Source organism: Ornithorhynchus anatinus, chromosome 8, assembly GCF_004115215.2.
Source record: "Ornithorhynchus anatinus isolate Pmale09 chromosome 8, mOrnAna1.pri.v4, whole genome shotgun sequence".
NCBI lineage: Eukaryota > Metazoa > Chordata > Mammalia > Monotremata > Ornithorhynchidae > Ornithorhynchus > Ornithorhynchus anatinus.
Genome location: NC_041735.1, coordinates 4,533,370 through 4,552,143, shown reverse-complemented (window position 1 = coordinate 4,552,143; position 18,774 = coordinate 4,533,370). Strand labels below are relative to the sequence as shown.

The following is an 18,774-nucleotide window of genomic DNA, read 5'->3' as shown; positions in this document are numbered from 1 at the left end:
GTTGGTAGAGAAGCAGCGTGGCTCAGTGGAAAGAGCACGGGCTTGGGAGTCAGAGGTCATGGGTTCAAAATAATAACAATAATAACACTGTTGGTATTTGTTAAGCGCTTACTATGTGCAGAGCACTGTTCTAAGCACTGGGGTAGATTCAGGGTAATCAGATTGTCCCACTCACGGCTCTGCCACTTGTCAGCTGTGTGACTTTGGACAAGTCACTTCTCTGTGCCTCAGTGACCTCATCTGTAAAATGGGGATTAAGACTGTGCGCCCCGCTTGGAACAACCTGATCACCTTGTATCCTTTGGCACATAGTAAGCACTTAAATGCCATCATTATTATTATTAGTCACATTCTCGACCCACAACAGATGTACAGCCTGGGGGGAGACACAAACTAATATAAAGAAGTGAATATTTATTTACAAATACATATATAAGTGCTGTGGGGCCGGGGGTGGATAGAGAGAGCAAATTAGGGCGACGCAGAAGGGAGTGGGAGAAGAAGAAATGAAGTCTTAGTCAGGGAAGGCCTCTTGACAAGAGATTTAAAGCTTTGAACAGGGGGAGAGTCATTGTCTGTTGGATTTGAGGAGGGAGGGCGTTCCACACCCGAGGCAGGAAGTGGGCAAGGGGTTGGTGGTGAGATAGACGAGATGGAGGTACAGTGAGGAGGTTGGCATTTGAGGAGCGAAGCGTGTGGGTTGGGTGGTAGAAGTAGAGCAGCGAGGTGAGGTAAGAGGAGGCGAGGGGATTGAGGGTTTTAAAGCCGACGGGGAGGAGTTTCTGTTTGATGCAGAAATGGATGGGCAACCACAGGAGGTTCTTGAGGACTGGAGAAAACATGGCCTGAACGTTTCCGGAGAATGACGACCCGTGCAGACGGTGTGAAAGGGACTGGTTCAGAAGGCCCCGAGAACAGTCGCCCGATTCGTCCAGTGGGCAGGGGCAGAAAGGGGCCACGTTGGTCAGCGGGGGTGTCTTCTAAATAGTTTTTTGCGGACAGGCTCGAGGCGACTTTACCACAAGAAAGAGGGTTTGTGATAGCGCTATCCCAACGATAGGACGTGAAACCCAGGCCGGGGCTGGCAAGGATGCCTCTTTTATGCCCATACCCCGTTCACCTGGGGCTTACTGCCCGCCAGCAGGAACGCTAACACTGCCTTCCCCTTCCCACCGCCCACTCCTACGAAACACACTGCAAGCTCGACATGGGCAGGGAATCTTCAATTGCACTCTCCCAAGCGCTCAGTACAGTGCTCCTCACCCCGTAAACGCTCAATAAATACGACTGAGTCTCCTTGTCTTTGGAACCACTAGAAAAGTCCATGGACTCCTTACCCCAGCAGACACCCTTTCTCAATTCCTCATAAAGCCGCTATTCATTAATAATAATAATAAAAATAATAATGTTGGTATTTGTTAAGCACTTACTATGTGCAGAGCACCGTTCTAAGCACTGGGGGAGATTCATTAAGCGCTTCTGATGTACCGAGCGCTCTATTGAGCGCTGGGGTAGGTACAAGACAGAAAAGAGACACAGGCCTCGGGGTCTAAGAAGAAGGGAGAGCAAATATCCCATCCTCATTTTCAAGATAAGGGAACTGAGGCCCAGAGAGATTAGGCAATTTGCCCAAGGACAAAGAGCAGGCCAGGTTCCTGCTCTTTCCAATGGCCCTGCTGCCTCCCTAATCTTTCGAGGCTCTTTTTTTTTTTATTTCTTTCTTTTAAAAATGGTATTTGTTTCTCACGTCCTTTACGGTGCGGGTCCGTGACCCAAAAATCTGACCCTTCGTCCCTCTTCCCCTGCCCCCTGGGAGTGGAAACTGAGTGATTTCTCTTCGCTTTATCCTTCCCCAGCCTCCAGGCTCACTTTGAACAAAAAATAGAACTCGTAGTGATATTTACTGAGCACCCATTGGGTGCAATGAGCTACAAAATAAGCACTTGGGAAAGTGTAACCACAGCACAAGACACTTTCTAGCACCCGTGGACCTGCCAGACCCTTCTCCTGCCCTAACTCATGGCTTGAAGAAGTATGGCCTAGTGAATAGAACCCGGGTCTGGGAGAGAGAAGGTTCTTAATCCCGGCTCCTCCTATTGTCTGCTGTGTGATCTCGGGCAAGTCGCTTCACTTCTCTGGGCCTCAGTTACCTCCTCTGTAAAATGAGGATTGAGACTATGAGCACCACGTGGGACGGGGACTCTGTCCAACCTGATTGGCTTGTATCCACCCTAGTGCTTAGTACAATGCCTGGCACATAGCAAGCACTTAATACAGTCCATAATAAATAATAATCTCCTGTCATTCTCCCCTTCATTTCTTTGACTTTATGGTATTGTTGCTCCATGCTTGCCCCATTATCAGCCAATCAATAATATTTATTGAGTGCTCACTATGTGCAGAACACTGTAACTAAACGCTTAGGAGAGCACCACAGAATTTGTAGACACATTCTCGACCCACTTTTTTCCTATATTTGCTAAGCATTCTTCCCAGGCACTGTCCTAAGCCCTGGGGTAGAAACAAACTCATCAGGTTAGACAGTCCATGTCCCACCTGGGATTCCATCTTAATCCCCATTTTTACAGATGAGATCACTGAGGCCCAGAGAAGTGAAATGACTTGCTCAAACTCACATGGCAGACAAGTGGCGGGGCCAGGATTAGAACCCAGGTCCTCCCGACTCCCAGGACCGTACTCTATCCACTAGGCCATGCTGCTTCTCTTCTTGGGGAAGAGGGGGTCTACCACACACCTATTTTTTCAGTTAGTTTGACCCTTACACAAACCTTTTTTCATCACACTTGCTTCCCCCTCATCCGGCTTCCACTAAACCGGCCCGCCGGTTACTCAACTAGCCGTGGGCAGATGGGCCAATGGGAAGGGGCCCATTGAGGTGTACCCCCAACTACCCGCCCACCCACCATCCACCTCACAAGCTTCGGGCACGTGGGCTAGGCTCCCCTGGACCCTCAAAGTTCCCCATGGCCTCCCGGGCCCTTCGCCCTCAAACGGAAAGAAGTCCAAAGCCAATGAGGACCGTGAAATGGGATGCAATCAATCCCATTTAGAGAATGCATACTATGTGCAGAATACTGGACTAAGTGCTTCAAAGGTTGCCAGAACCGGGATGCGACGCAAAGAAAGGCTGCGAGGCAATTCTGTGGGAGGGAGCAAGGAGAGCTGGGAAAGAAAGAAAGGAAGAATGACACTGACCCTTGCATAATATATGTTAAAACAGCCAAATTACTCATATAATAAGCAAAATCACCATTAATTCCTTGTAAGAAACTTTAAGACCTAAATGCTTAAAAAAAAAAAAATTTGAGCCAGCGCTTCTTGATCCCCTCTGCACCTCTTCCCTCCCCTTTTCTTGAAATCCATGCAAAAGATCACCTCCTCCGGGAAGGCTTCCCTGATCAGGTGCATCCAATCTCCAGGCTCTTCCCTTCCCCCAGTCCCATCCATCATCTCTTCTTCCCCTTTCAGCTCAATTCCATTGAGACACAAATGTTGGAAGCTTATGGGTTTGTCTAGTCTACTTAATGTGGGCCCTTTTTGAAATCACATCCCCTCCAGGAGGTCTTCCCTGATTAAGCTCTCATCTCCCCACCCGATTTCTCCTCTTACTGCCATTTCAACACTTCCCCATCACTTCAGAAGCAGCGTGGCTCAATGGAAAGAATCTGGGCTTTGGAGTCAGAGGTCATGGGTTCGAATCCCGGCTCGGCCACTTGTCAGCTGTGTGACTGTGGGCAAGTCACTTCACTTCTCTGTGCCTCAGTTACCTCATCTGTAAAATGGGGATGAAGACTGTGAGCCCCACGTGGGACATCCTGATTCCCCTGTGTCTACCCCAGCGCTTAGAACAGCGCTCTGCACATAGTAAGCGCTTAACAAATACCAACATTATTATTATTTGCTCGGCACATAGTAAGCGCTTAACAAATGCCAACATTATTTGGAGAAGCAGCGTGGCGCAGTGGAAAGAGCACGGGCTTTGGAGTCAGGGCTCATGAGTTCGAATCCCAGCTCTGCCACTTGTCGGCTGTGTGACTGTGGGCAAGTCACTTAACTTCTCTGTGCCTCAGTTCCCTCATCTGTAAAATGGGGATTAAGACTGTGAGCCCCACGTGGGGTAACCTGATTCCCCTATGTCTACCCCAGCGCTTAGAACAGTGCTCGGCACATAGTAAGCGCTTAACAAATACCAACATTATTATTATTACTTGGGCATGGCCCCATGCTCCATCATGTAAGTATCTTTAGTCTGCATGGTATGGTGGATAGAACACGGACCTGGGAGACATGGGTTCTAATCCTGACTCCTCTGCTAGTCTGCTGGGGAACCCTGGGCATGTAACTTCACTGCTCTGGGCCTCAGTTATCTCATCTGTAAAATGGGGATTGAGACTGTGAACCCCAAGTGGGATAGGGGCTATGTCCACCCTAAATTGTATCTTCCTCAGTACTTAGCACAGTGCCTGGCACACAGTAAGCCCTTAAATACCAAAATGATTATTATTAGTCCCTACTGCTTCCTCCCCCCCGTACTATATTTTAGTGTCTCCTCAATACTCTGTGAGCCGCTTGAGGGCAGAGATTACGTCAACTAACTCTTCCAAATGCTTAGCACAGTGCCCTGGAGTAAGCCCTGATTGTTTGATGAAAGGAACCTCATCTATTTTCTTCACTGAGTTCCCGGAGTGCTTTGTACAAGGTTGTTGCTCCCTGCCCCAACTAAATACCGGCCTTGCTGAATGATCAACCACCTTGTTTGCTTCTCTGTGAGAACACAGCAATCAACAGAGCGTCTCCTCCCTTGTTAGCAGAAAGGACTCCTTCCTTTATGATAGGAATTTCACCCACTACAGCTGCCCAGCCAGCAAAATGCCTCCACCCCCTAATCAACTGACAGAGCAATAATAATAATGGTACCTGTTTAGCACTATGTGCCAAGCACTGTTCTGAGCTCTAGGGTAGCTACAGGTTAATTAAATTGGACTCAGTCCCTGTCCCATATGGGGTTCACACCCTTCACTCCCTTTTTCCAGAGGAGATAACTGAGGCCCAGAGAAGTGAAGTGATTTGCCCAAGGCCACGCAGCAGATACGTGGTAGAGCCGGGATTAGAACTCAGGTCCTTCCGACTCCCAGGCCCCTGCTCTATTAACTAATAATAATAATGTTGGTATTTGTTAAGCACTTACTATGTGCAAAGCACTTTTTTAAGCACTGGGGGGATACAAGATGATCAGGTTGTCCCATGTGGGGCTCAGTCTTCATCCCCATTTGACAGATGGGGGAACTGAGGCACAGAGAAGTGAAGATACTTGCCCAAAGTCACACAGCTGACAAGTGGTGGAGCCAGGATTAGAACCCATGACCTCTGACTCCCAAGCCCGGGCTCTATTCACTAAGCCACGCTGTTTGTCAGACTCATTTCCCTATCCCACCAGTCCCATATTCACCTCACCTCTGGTGCCTGTGGGATTTATGTCCTGGAGGGAGATCATCAAGAGTAGACTGTACCCCTGAGTACCAAAGACTCCTGAGGGAAAAAAGTTTGGCCTGGGAGTCAGAAGACCTGGGTTCTACTTCCGCCTCTGCCACTGGTCTGCTGGGTGACCTGGGCAAGTCGCTTAACTTCTCTGTGCCTCAATCTCCTCCACCGTAAAAGAGGATACGATACTTGTTCTCACTCCTACTGAAACTGTGAGCCTCATGTGGGGCAGGGACTGGGTCCAGGCTGATTAACCCCAGCACTTACAACAGTGCTTGGCACAAAGTAACCGCTTAATAAATACCATAATAATAAATAAGGGTCATCCAAGGACAGATGGCACACATACACATATGAGAAGTAGCGTGGCTTACTGGAGAGAGCCGCTTACCATTCTAAGCGCTGTGGTGGATACAAATGAATCAGGTTGGATAGAGTCCCTGTCCCACGTGGGGCTCACAGTCTCATTTTACAGATGAGGTACACTGAGGCACAGAGAATAATAATAGCCCTTGTTAAGCGCTTACTATGTGCAGAGCACTGTTCTAAGCGCTGGGGGAGATACAGGGTCATCAGATTGTCCCACATGAGGCTCACAGTCTTAATCCCCGTTTTACAGAGGAGGTCACTGAGGCCCTCCACTGAGGCAGAGCTGGGATTCGAACCCACAACCTCTGCCTCCCAAGCCCATGCTCTTTCCACTGAGCCACGTGACTTTCCCAAGGTCACACAGCAGACAAGGGGAGGAGCCAGGATTAGAACCCATGACCTTCTAGCTCCCAGGACCGTGCTCTAGCCACTATGCCATGCTGCTTCCCTGTGGGGGTAGCTTCAAAAATGTCCTGGAAGTTCTATAAAAATAATCAATATGTAGCACTCTCCTCTCCCACCATGGTTAAGACACTGTTACTATCTTTTAGACTGTCAGCCCGTCTTTTAGACTGTGAGCCATTGTTGGGCAGGAATTGTCTATCTGCTGCCGAACTGTACATTCCAAGCGCCTAGTACAGTGCTCTGCACATAGTAAGCGCTCAAGAAATGATTGAATGAATTAAGGTTACAGTCAAAAAACCACAGCCATTCCGCTTCTACATTCTAAGGATTAAACTCTTTCGCACAAACTTTATCCTTGCCCTTCTCCGGGGACTTTTGCGTTATAAGCTGCAAGGCTCATGAGGAATTCTTTCTGGCTGTGGTGATACAAAGGAATAATTCATCATTTTCGGCCATTAGAGTCAGGCTAGCGGAGACCACGTCAGGTGATCAGGGGCCTCAGTTGACGATCACCAGAGCAGCTGATCCAAATTCAGTCAGTAATTTGATTTCTAAATCACCCTCTGGACCCATCATCACCCCATACAAAAGTTGACTCTGTTCATTTACTCCAGAACCGCACATATTCATCTCTTCAGCATCAATAGTATTTCTTGAGCACTGACTTTGTGCAGAGCACTGTACTAAGCACTTGGGAGAGTTCACTACGACAGAATTGCTAGACACATTCCCTGACCACAGTGAGTTTGCAGTATAGAAGGGGTAAATTACAGATAAATCCATAAGTGCAGTGGGGCTGAGGGTGGGGTGAACACCTTCTAGACTGTAAGCACGTTGTGGGCAGGGAATGTGTCTTTTGATTGTTGTACTCTCCCAAGCGCTTAGTACAATGCTTTGCACATGGTCCACGCTCAATTAATACAACTGAAGGAATAAATACAATTGACCAACTGATCCAAGTGTTTGGAAGGTGTAACGGGACAGGGAGTCAGGAAAAGAGAGCTCAGTTGGAGAAGGCCTCTTAGGACTCGGACCATAGTTCAGTACAGCCCATCAACAAACAACAATATTTACTGAGCACCATGTGCGGGACATCACTGTACTAAACACATGGGAGAAGACAAGATCATCCTACCATTTCAAAACCGACCCTAAAGATCTTACCAAAGGCTCCTTCTATAGCTAAGATCACCGGACAAAGATGTGCTCGACTGAACACACTTAGTGCTCGGTTCGCTTTCAATCCCCAACCCCTTAAGCAGTGGGATATTCCAAGTGGAGCTCCCAGAAACGACCCCCTCAAGGAACGGAACGACGGAAACAGAGACGTACCTCGGGTCCCTATGTGACAAACACCGGCTGTCCCTAGATGTCAATTTAGACCCCTTCCAATCCCAGGTTGACTAAGGGGAAGCTGCTTTACCATCCACCACACGTGAGAAATAGAAATGACGTTGGGACAACTTGTGGAGAAGTTTCTGCGAAGCAGCATTTTATGAAAGAGGTTTTATTGGCTGTACTGCAAGCCACGCCAGCCCCTCGAGCCCCCCTAATCACCCTCAGCTGTTCATCATGTGGTCATGATGACCAGTCAAGTGATCTCTCCTCCTCCCTCCTTTCTGGAGGTTTGCTGATCTTTCCTTTCATGCATTATTGGCTTTATAGCCCAGAAATAATAATAATAATAATGTTGGTATTTGTTTAGCCCTTACTATGTGCAGAGCACTGTTCTAAACACTGAGGGAGAGACAGGGTAATCAGGTTGCCCCATGTGAGGCTCACAGTCTTAATCCCCATTTTACAGATGAGGTAACTGAGTCACAGAGAAGTTAAGTGACTTGCCCACAATCAAACAGAAAGCAACCTGTCCCCATGACCTGGCTTCCCACCTCCTCCATGACCAGAGGGAGGAGTATCCACGAGCAGGGAACGTGTCTACTATGTTACTATTAACAATAATAATAATAATTGTACTTGTTCTTTCAATTATATTCATTGAACACTTACTGTGTGCAGAGCACTGTACTAAGCTTGGGAAAGTATAATAAAGCAACAAAGAGAGACAATCTCTGCCCACAACGAACTCACAGTCTAGAGTGGGGGACAGACATCAATACAAATAAACAGACATCAATATAAGTAAATTAAATTACAGATATGCAAGAGGGGGGTAGGAAGGGCTGGTCTCTCCACAGGGACGGGACTGGTCACCCCGACCCCGGTGGCCTCGGACAGGGGCCATTTTGGGACGTCCCTATCAGGGAGCAAACAGTTTTGTCCCCCGATTAATAATGTTGATATTTGTTAAGCGCTTACTATGTGCAGAGCACTGTTCTAAGCCCTGGGGTAGGTACAGGGTAATCGGGTTGTCCCACGTGAGGCTCACAGTTAATCCCCATTTTACAGATGAGGTAACGGAGGCACAGAGAAGTGAAGTGACTTGCCCACAGTCACATAGCTGACAAGTGGCAGAATGGGATTCGAACTCATGACCTCTGACACCTAAGCCCGGGCTCTTTCCACTGAGCCACACTGATTAGACTGTAAGCCCATCAGTGGGCAGGGATTGTCTCTATCTGTTGCCAAATTGTACATTCCAAGTGCTTAGTACAGTGCTCTGCACATAGTAAATTCTCAATAAATACTATTAAATGAATGAATGTTTATTCAAGGCTCCAGCTTCGGGACAGGAAGGGCTCCCGGTGGGCCCGGGTGTGGCTGAGCTGACAGATGTGGAATCACAAGGCCACACAAATAGAAAGGCCCGTGGCTACCAGAAACGCCTGTGGCTAGCAGCCCTGGCTATTAGCAGGGAGGCAGTGTGGTCTAGTGGAAAGCACACTGGTCTGAGAATTAGGAAATAATAATAATAATGATGTTGGTATTTGTTAAACTTACTATGTGCAGAGTACTGTTCTAAGCGCTGGGGTAGATACAGGGTAATCAGGTTGTCCCACGTAAGGCTCACAGTCTTCATCCCCATTTTACAGATGAGGTAACTGAGGCACAGAGAAGTGAAGTGACTTGCCCACAGTCACCCAGCTGACAAGTGGCAGAGCCAGGATTCAAACCCATGACCTCTGACTCCCAAGCCCAGGCTCTTTCCACTGAGCCACACTGCTTCTCTATCTTAACTCTAATCCCAGCTCTGCCCCTGGTCTGTTGTGGGATTTTGGGCAAGTCACCTAATCAATCTCTCTGGACCCGCTTCCTCATCTGTAAAAGTGAAATAATAATCTTTGCCTTTCTCCACCTGGCAGGGATTTTCTGAGAACAAAAATGTGATAAGTGATGTGAAAGGTCATTGGGAATAACATGATTTATATGATCGAGGCCTCAATAGATTGTAAACTCCTCAATTGAATTGTAAATGCCTTGTCTGTAGAGATCACATGTATTGTTTCTCATACTATTCAAGGGTTTAGAACAGTGCTTTGCACAGTTGCCAATCAATAAATAATAATAATAATACTGGTTATCTGTTAAGTGTTTAATATGTGTCAAGCACTGTTCTAAGCACTGGGGTAGATATAAGGTGATCAGGTTGGGCACATTTCCTGTCCCACATGGGACTCACGGTCCTAATCCCCATTTTACAGATGAGGTAACTGAGGCACAGAGAAGTTAAATGACTCGCCCAAGGTCACATAGACAAGTGGCGGATACCACTGAATGATAGATTAAGTCAGGACCCAATATCAGGCAGCTTTATGTCGGGAGAGCAAGTGGCTAATAAGTAGATTTTTGGTTTATTTGGAGGATGAGCGAGTCACATCTTTTTGGTTTTGACATAATAACAATAATGTTGGTATTTGTTAAGTGCTTACCATGTGCCAAGAACTGTTCTAAGCGCTGGGTAGATACGAGGTAATCAGGCGGTCCCATTGGGACTCAGTTTTTATCCCCATTTTCCTGATGAGGGAACTGAGTCCCAGAGAAGTGAAGTGACTTGCCCAACATCACACAGCTGACAAGTGGCGGAGCCGGGATTAGAACTCACGACCTCGGACTCCCGAGCCCGGGCCTTCTAAGCCATGCTATATTGAATTAGAGGAATGGAAAAACCCGACCCATGACCGTCTCCAAAGCAGCACTTTTCTTTGGCCTCACCTTCTTTCCTTTCAGCTCGACTCTGCCCTTACTTCGGCCATCAGCATCACCCTTGCCCTTACTTTAGGCCTCAGATTCACCCTTTAATTCAGTCTCGGCTTCACCCTTACCTTTATCCCCGGCTGTCCTTTTACTTTCAGCTTCGGCCTTGCCCTGAATTTCACCTTCTGCTTCACCCTCACCTCCGTCCTCGGCTTCGCCCTTTCACCCCCGGCTTCGCCCTCACCGTTGCCTTCAATTTCACCCTTACCCGTGTCTTTACTCTCAGTTTCAGCTCTGCCCTTACTTTGGCCTTCAATTTCCCCCTTACCTTTGTCCGTACTTTTGGCCTCAGCTTCGCCCTTCCCTCTGCCTCCGGCTTCTCCTTTACTTTCAAGCTCCTTTTTACCGGTACTTTCGCTTTCAGCTTCATCCTTACTTTCGCCTTCAGCTTCATCCTTACTTTCGCCTTCAGCTTCGCCCTTATTTTTGGTCTCAGCTTTGCCGTTTCCTTGGCCCTTTCTTTAGCCTCAGCCTCGCCCTTAATTTCGGCCTTAGATTTGCCCTTAATTTCAGCCTCATTTTGGCCCACAAACTGCAAGTCCTTGACATGGGGGCTTCAGAGAGGTAAAAGGGATAAAAGTCCTTGACCAGGTAGCAGGCTAATCTAAGCCCCACAACACACTCATTGAATCAGTAATGCTCACTGGGGATCTAGCCCAGTGCTCTGCACTTGGGAGAGTTCAATAATAGTAGTGGAAAAGCTGGAAAGAAAAAGGCAGGAAAAAAAAGGGAGGAACAGACAGGTGATGGGGAGGGAGGGGAGAAGAAAGGATAGGTGAGAAAGGAAGATTTAGGGAAAGAAGGAAGGAAAGGGAGAGAAGAAAAAAGGAGGGAAGGAAGGAAAAAGGGAAGCAGTGTAGCCTAGTGGAAAGAGCACAGGCCGAGGACCTGGGTGCTAATCCCAGCTCTGTCACGTTGCCTGCTATGTGACCTTGAGCAAGTCACTTCACTTCTCAGAGCCTCAGGTACCTCATCTGTAAAATGAAGTACCTATCGTCTCTCCCCTTTAGACAGGAGACAGGGGGAGTATCTGATCTGTATGTGAAGCAGCATGGCTCAGTGGAAAGAGCACGGGCTTGGGAGTCAGAGGTCATGGGTTCGAATCCCGCCTCTGCCACTTGTCAGCTGGGTGACTGTGGGCAAGTCACTTTGCTTCTCTGTGCCTCCGTTACCTCATCTGTAAAATGGGGATTAAGACTGTGAGCCTCACGTGGGACAACCTGATTACCCTGTATCTATCCCAGTGCTCGGCACATAGTAAGCACATAACAAATACCAACATTATTATTATTATCTGGTTAACTTATATCTACCCTGTTGCTTAGTACAGTGCTTGGTGCATAGTAAGCACTTAAACATCATAATTATTAATAGCAGTAGTAGATCCCTGCCCTCCAGGAGCTTAAAGCGTAGTGGACGAGACACTGAAATACTTTGCAGATCAGAGTAATCGGAGTACTTACAACCTCAAGGCACTTAGGTACATACCTTTAAATTACTCATTATAAATTTATTTATATTAATATCAGTCTCCCCCTATAAACTATAAGCTCATTATGGGCAGGGAAAGTGTCTTATTCTGTTGTACTCTCTCAAGCACTTAGTACAGTGCTATGCACATAGTAAGTGCTCCATAAATATTATTGACTGGAGAAAGGAGAATAATAATGTTGGCATTTGTTAAGTGCTTACTATGTGCAGAGCACTGTTCTAAGCACTGGGGTAGATACAGGGTCATCAGGTTGTCCCCCGTGAGGCTCACAATCTTCATCCCCATTTTACAGATGAGGGAACTGAGGCACAGAGAAGTTAAGTGACTTGCCTACAGTCACACAGCTGACAATGGCAGAGCAGGGATTCGAACCCATGATCTCCGACTCCCACGCCCGGGCTCTTTCCCCTGAGCCATGCAGAAAATCAGTTGCCCTCTCCGGCACTCAGGCCCAAATTCCTCCTAAACCCCATTTCCTTTTTATTTTTATTTTTAAATGGCATTTTTTAAGCACTTACTATGTGCCAAGCATTGTTCTAAGCGACAGGGTAGATACAAGTTAGGCTGGTTACAGTCCCTGTCCTACATGGGACTCAAAGTCTTCTTCCACAAGACAGGACCAGAAACAGCCTCAAGTACTGATATTCCAGAATGGGGGAGATGTGAGCACAAAGAACTTAAGGAGAAATGAGGAGGGAGCAGTTCATTCATTCATTCAAATTTATTGAGTGTTTACTGTGTGCAGAGCACTGCACTAAGCGCTCGGGAGAGTACAATGTGCATTCATTCAATCTCATTTATTGAGAGTTTACTGCATGCAAAGCAAAACAGACATTCCCTGCCCACAGCGAGCTTACACACCCTACACTGACTTTTTAGAAGGTCTTGGGCTCCTGAGACAATCTGAAAGATGGATAGTTTTCCCCTGAAGGAAAGGTTTGGAGTTTGACCTTCAGGATGGGTTTTGGTGTTTTTTTTAGTTCAGTTTTACTTTTCTTATCGCTGCAAGATGTTGGGGAAGAGGCCCCGATGCAGGTTTCATTTCTGAGGAGATTCTTAGATGGAACAACAAAACCGTGAGGGAGGGGCAGGGAGATGAGGAAAGGAGGAAAGAAGATAGCTGAAACTCCCAACACCTTCAAAAGACACTTATATTTGCAATTTGAACAAAAGCAGTGATTTTCCCCTTGAAGAAAAAGCAACGTAGCCTAGCGGATAGAGCATGGACCTGGGAATCAGAAGGAGCTGGGTTCTAATCCCAGGTTCGCCACTTGTCTGCTGTGTGATCTTGGGCAAGTCACTTCACTTCTCCGGGCTTCAGTTCCCTCATCTGTAAAATAGGGATTAAGACTGAGTTTCCCCGCTTCCCCAGGTGGGACAGGGACTGTGTCCAACCTGATTAGCTTGTCTCTACCCCAGCGCTTAGCACAGTGTCTGGCACATAGCAAGTGATTAACAAATACCATTGAAAAAAAGTTACAAATCAACTCATTTGGAAACTAATCCAGCCACCCCTCTTCATCTAGACGGCGGCTTCGGTGGATGATACGTTGTGTGTGCTTCTGTCACACAAAGAGGAAGCAATGTATACAGGAAACTGTGGCCGGAAGAACGAGCGTACAGCCATTTGCTTAAAAAGAAGGATTTTTCTCACGTAGGCCGGTGTAAAGATGTGAAACTGGAATCCTTGCCCAGTGTGGAAACTTTCATTCTCCTTTTAAGTGGGGATCTCAGTTTAGCAGCTGGGCTTTTGGGAGTGAATAATAATGACAGTGTTGGTATTTGTTAAGCGCTTACTATGTGCCAAGCACTGTTCTAAGCACTGGGGTAGATACAAGGTCATCAGGCTGTCCCACGTGGGGCTCAGTCTTCATCCCCATTTTACAGATGAGGTCACTGAGGCACAGGGAAGTTGTGACTTGCCCAAGGTCACACAGCCGACAAGCGGCAGAGGTGGGATTAGAACCCATAACCTATGACTCCCAAACCCGGGCTCTTTCCACTAAACCACTCTTCCCCCCACCCCCAACCCCAGTCAGCCCCCTTGGGTTTCGGAAGAGAAATTTGGTCTGAAAATAGAGTCGCCCTGCCGGCGGTCTGTTCTTGGGTTTTGTGGTCCAGGCAGCGTGGCCTAGCGGATAGAACACGGGCCTGGGAGTCAGAAGGACCTGGGTCCGAATCCCAGCTCGGCCCCTTGTCTGCTGTGTGACCTTGGGCAGGTCACTTCATTTCTCTGGGCCGCAGTTCCCTCCTCTGTAAAATAGGAAGGAGTCTGTGAGGCCCTTGTGGGATAGGGACTGTGTCCAACCCTTTCATTCATTCAATAGTATTTATTGAGCGCTTACTATGTGCAGAGCACTGTACTAAGCACTTGGAATGAACAAGTCGGCAACAGATAGAGACAGTCCCTGCCGTTTGACGGGCTTACAGTCTAATTGGGGGAGACGGGCAGACAAGAACAATGGCAATAAATAGAGTCAAGGGGAAGAACATCTTGTAAAAACAATGACACCTAAATAGAATAGATAATAGAACCCGATTATCTTGTATCTACCTCAGCTCTTAGACCAGGCCTGGCACATAATAATAATAATAATAATAATAATAATGTTGGTATTTGTTAAGCACTTACTACGTGCCAAGCATTGTTCTAAGCGCTGGGGTAGATACAAGGTCATCAGGTTGTCTCACGTACGGCTCACAGTCTTCATTCCCATTTGACAGATGAGGGAACTGAGGCAAGAGAAGTTAAATGACTTGCCCAAGGTCACACAGCCGACAAGCGGCAGAGGTGGGATTAGAACCCATGACCTCTGACTCCCAAGCCAGGGCTCTTTTCACTAAGCCAGGACATAATAAGCTTTTGACAAATACGTTTAATGAAAAAAAAAGCATCTGCCTGCCAGGCCTTGCTGATGAGACCCTAGAAAATTGAATTCTTCCTCGCCCCACTGGCCTCAACACTGGCTACTGGGCTGGGAGTTAGCTAGTCAGGGGCTCTTTTGGGAGTCTTTTTGGCATCGTTGTTGGTCCTATGGAAAGAGAAGCACAGCTCTGGAAGCCAAGAAATCCAAATGCTAACCCCAGGGCTGCCCCTTTGGGGCTATGTAAGCAGCCAGGGGTGGAGATTTCTGACCAAAGAACTACCCCCAGTGTCAATCAAGGTATTTATTGAGCCCTTACTGTGCACAGAGCGCTGTACTAAGCAGCGGGAATCCTGAAAGACGTGGGGCAGTGAAGACTGAGGCAACCTTTACCTGGGGAACGGTGACCCCAAAACCTAACATCGGTTCCATGCTAGTCATTTTGAAAATGGGTTTTGACCCACAGGGCAACGAACTGCAGTCATTTCGAATTTAACAAACATCATAATTATTAATAGCAGTAGTAGATTCCCTGCCCTCAAGGAGCTTAAAATGTAGTGGGCGAGACACTGAAATACCTTGCAGATCCGAGTACTTACAACCACAAGGCACTTATGAACATACCTTTAAATTATTCATGATAAAATTTATATTAATGTCTGTCTCCCCCTATAAAAAATAAATAAATAAATGGTGGCATTAGTTAAGCACTTACTATGTGCAAAGCACTGTTCTAAGCACTGGGGGTTACAAGGTGATGAGGTTGGCCCACGTGGGGCTCACAGTTTTAATCGCCATTTTCCAGATGAGGTCACTGAGGCACAGAGAAGTGAAGTGACTTGCCCAAAGTCACACAGCTGGCAAGCGGCGGAGCCAGGATTAGAACCCACGACCTCCGACTCCCAAGCCGGGGCTGTTTCCACTGTGCCACGCTGCTTTTCTAAACTGTAAGCTCAATATGGGCAGGGAAAGTGTCTTCTAACTCAGTTGTACTCTACTCTCCCAAGCACTTAATAAGTGCTCCATAAATATTATTGCCTGGAGAAAGGAGAAAAAAATCATATTTATTGAGCGCTCACTGTGTGCAGAGCAGTAAACAATTAGCAAAGTGCCCGCCTACTCTCTCACTCACCCCATGGCCCGGCGGGGCCAGGGCAGAGGCCAACGAGAACAATCGTGGTTCCGCCCAGACCCCAACCACTAAAACCGACTGCTCCGGGTGACTTCTCCATCCTGAAGTTCAGTTCCAAGAATTGATTCGGGGAGCGGAGTGGCCTACTGGCAAGAGCCCGGGCTTGGGAGTCAGAGGACGTGGGTTCTAATCCCGGCTCTGCCGCCTGTCTGCTGTGTGACCTCGGGCAGGTCACTTCGCTTCTCTGGGCCTCAGTTACCTTATCTGGAAAATGGGGATGAGGACTGTGAGTCCCATGGGGGACAGGGACTGTGTCCAACCTGATCATCTCCTAACCACCCCAGTGCTTAGAACAGTGCTTGGCACATAGTAAGCGCTTAATACCATCATTATTATCTCAACAGGAGTCTTCATGGCAGCGTCAGCAGCGGGAAATGACTGACCTTGGATCCATGACTAGATGGAAACTTGTTTTGGGGAGGGAAAGTGTCTACCCACACTGGTGTACTGTCCTCTCCTAAGCGCTTAGTACACTGGTTTCCACACAGACAGTCCTCTTTTTTATGGTATTTGTTAAATGCTTACTATGCCCCAGGTACTGTACTGAGCACTGGGGTAGATCCAAAGCTAATCAGGTTGAACCCAGTCCATGTCCCACTCCTGGTCTTAATCCCCATTTTCAAGATGAGGTAACAGAGAGAAGTGAAGTGGCTTGCCCAAAGTCACACAGCAGACCCGTGGCAGAGCCAGCATTAAAATCCAAGTCCTTCTGACTCCCAGGCCCGCGTTCTATCCACTGGGCCACACTGCTTCTCAATAAATCCCAAGAATTGATCGATTGGTGTGTTTCACGGGCTCGCAGCGGACCCTATTTTCATCACACACAACATTTTGCAGCAATCTAGCCGGGATCACCAGTTCTAGAATGTGTCTGACCACTCCCCCTTACCCACACCAGGCTCCACCCTCTGACTTGCTCCTAATAATAATAAGAATGGTATTTAAGCACTTACTATGTGCCAAGCACTGTTCTAGGCCCTGGGGTAGATCCAAGTTAATCAGGCTGGACACAGTCCCTGTCCCACATGGGGCTCACACTCAACCTCCATTTTCCAGATCTGGTAACTGAAGCCCAGAGACATTAAGTGACTTACCCAAGGTCACACAGCGGACATGTGGCAGAACCAGGATTAGAACCCAGGTCCTTCTGACCCCCAGAACCAGACTCTATCCACTCAACCACGCTGCTCCTCTTTCCAAATCCCTCCAAACGCGGGCGCCATTTCCAAACCATGGGATTCAGCGGCAGGAGAGCGGAAGCAGAGGGAGGAGGGGCGTTTAATCAATCATATTTATTGAGTGCTAACCATGTGCAGAGCACTCTGCTAAGCGCTTGGGAGAGTACAACACAACAAACACGTTCCCTGCCCCCAACAAGTTTACAGGATTAAATCTGCAGACTAGACACAACTGGATGTTAACCTCAGACCTCAGGGGTGAGCTTCCTTCCTCAATGGTATTCACTAAGCGCTTACTGTGTGCACAGCACTGTACTAAGCACTTGGGAGAGTGTAGTATCACAGAGTCAGTAGACTCAGCCGGGGGAAGCAGAGAGGAGGGGGCCCTGGCCCAACCCCCAAAATAATAATAATCATGGTATTTAAGTGCTTACTATGTGCCAAGCACTGTTCTAAGTGCTGGGGTAGATACCAGGTAATTCATTCATTCAATAGTATTTATTGAGCGCTTACTATGTGCAGAGCACTGTACTAAGCACTTGAAATATACAAATCGGCAACAGATAGAGACAGTCCTTGCCTACTGACGGGTAACCAGATTGTAATAATAATAATAATAATAATGTTGGTATTTGTTAAGCGCTTACTATGTGCCGAGCACTGTTCTAAGCGCTGGGGTAGACATAGGGAAATCAGGTTGTCCCACGTGGGGCTCACAGTCTTAATCCCCATTTTACAGATGAGGGAACTGAGGCACAGAGAAGTTAAGTGACTTGCCCACAGTCACACAGCCGACAAGTGGCAGAGCTGGGATTCGAACTCATGAGCCCTGACTCCAAAGCCCGTGCTCTTTCCACTGAGCCACGCTGCTTCTCTGCCCACACATTCTAGAACTGGTGATCCCGGCTAGATTGTCCCACGTGGGGCTCACAGTCTTAATCCCCATTTTCCAGATGAGGTAACCGAGGCCCGGAGAAGTGAACTGACTTGCCCAAAGTCATACAGCTGACAAGAGCTGGCGGAGTCGGGATTAGAACCCACGACCTCCCGACTCCCAAGCCCGGGCTCTCTCCATTAAGCCAGGTGATGGATGGGTGCAACCCCTAAAAGATGGGGGCCTGGTATTAATTTCAGTTCCAGGCAGTTGGAGGGAGGTGTGCGTGTGTGTATTTGAGGGGGGAAGAGAGGGAGTCAGATCTGGAATAATTGGACAGACCAGATGCTCCCGCTTTGCTGGAAAGCTTTCCTTCCCATCCCTCCGAGACTCCTAGCAACCGTTCTAAATCGGGACACTTTGACGGGCAGCCGGTGTGGACACATGTGCATTCGTTGAGGGGGTTTGGAAACACAAGATCACCAGCTCAGAAATGAGGTCGCCCAGGTGACCTGGGGGTGGGCCCTCCATTGGCTTTCCTGCCTGTTTTTCTGCATCAGGGAGGTGGGGACAGTCGAATCATCATCATCCATGGCATTTATTGAGCGCTTACTATGGCAGAGCACTGTACTAAGCGCCTGAGAGAGGACAAATCAGAGTTAGCGGACGCATTCCCTGCCCACAACAAGCTAACGGTACAGAGGGAGAGACTTCAATATAAATAACATAATAATAATAATAATAAT

General features: G+C 47.7%; 1 protein-coding gene across 5 annotated transcripts in view; it reads right to left on the bottom strand.

Moving 5' to 3' along the window:
* The window catches only part of RAB27A (RAB27A, member RAS oncogene family), a 54,258-nt gene that overhangs the window by 26,019 nt on the left and 9,465 nt on the right, over positions 1-18,774 (bottom strand). The window contains exon 1 of one of the 5 annotated variants that reach the window (XM_029070936.1): positions 7,609-7,697. The exons of the other annotated variants lie outside the window; for them this stretch is intronic. The gene's annotated coding sequence lies outside the window, so the exon portion shown is untranslated. Of the gene's footprint in view, positions 1-7,608; positions 7,698-18,774 lie in introns of those variants that run through there. 5 annotated transcript variants of the gene reach the window in all.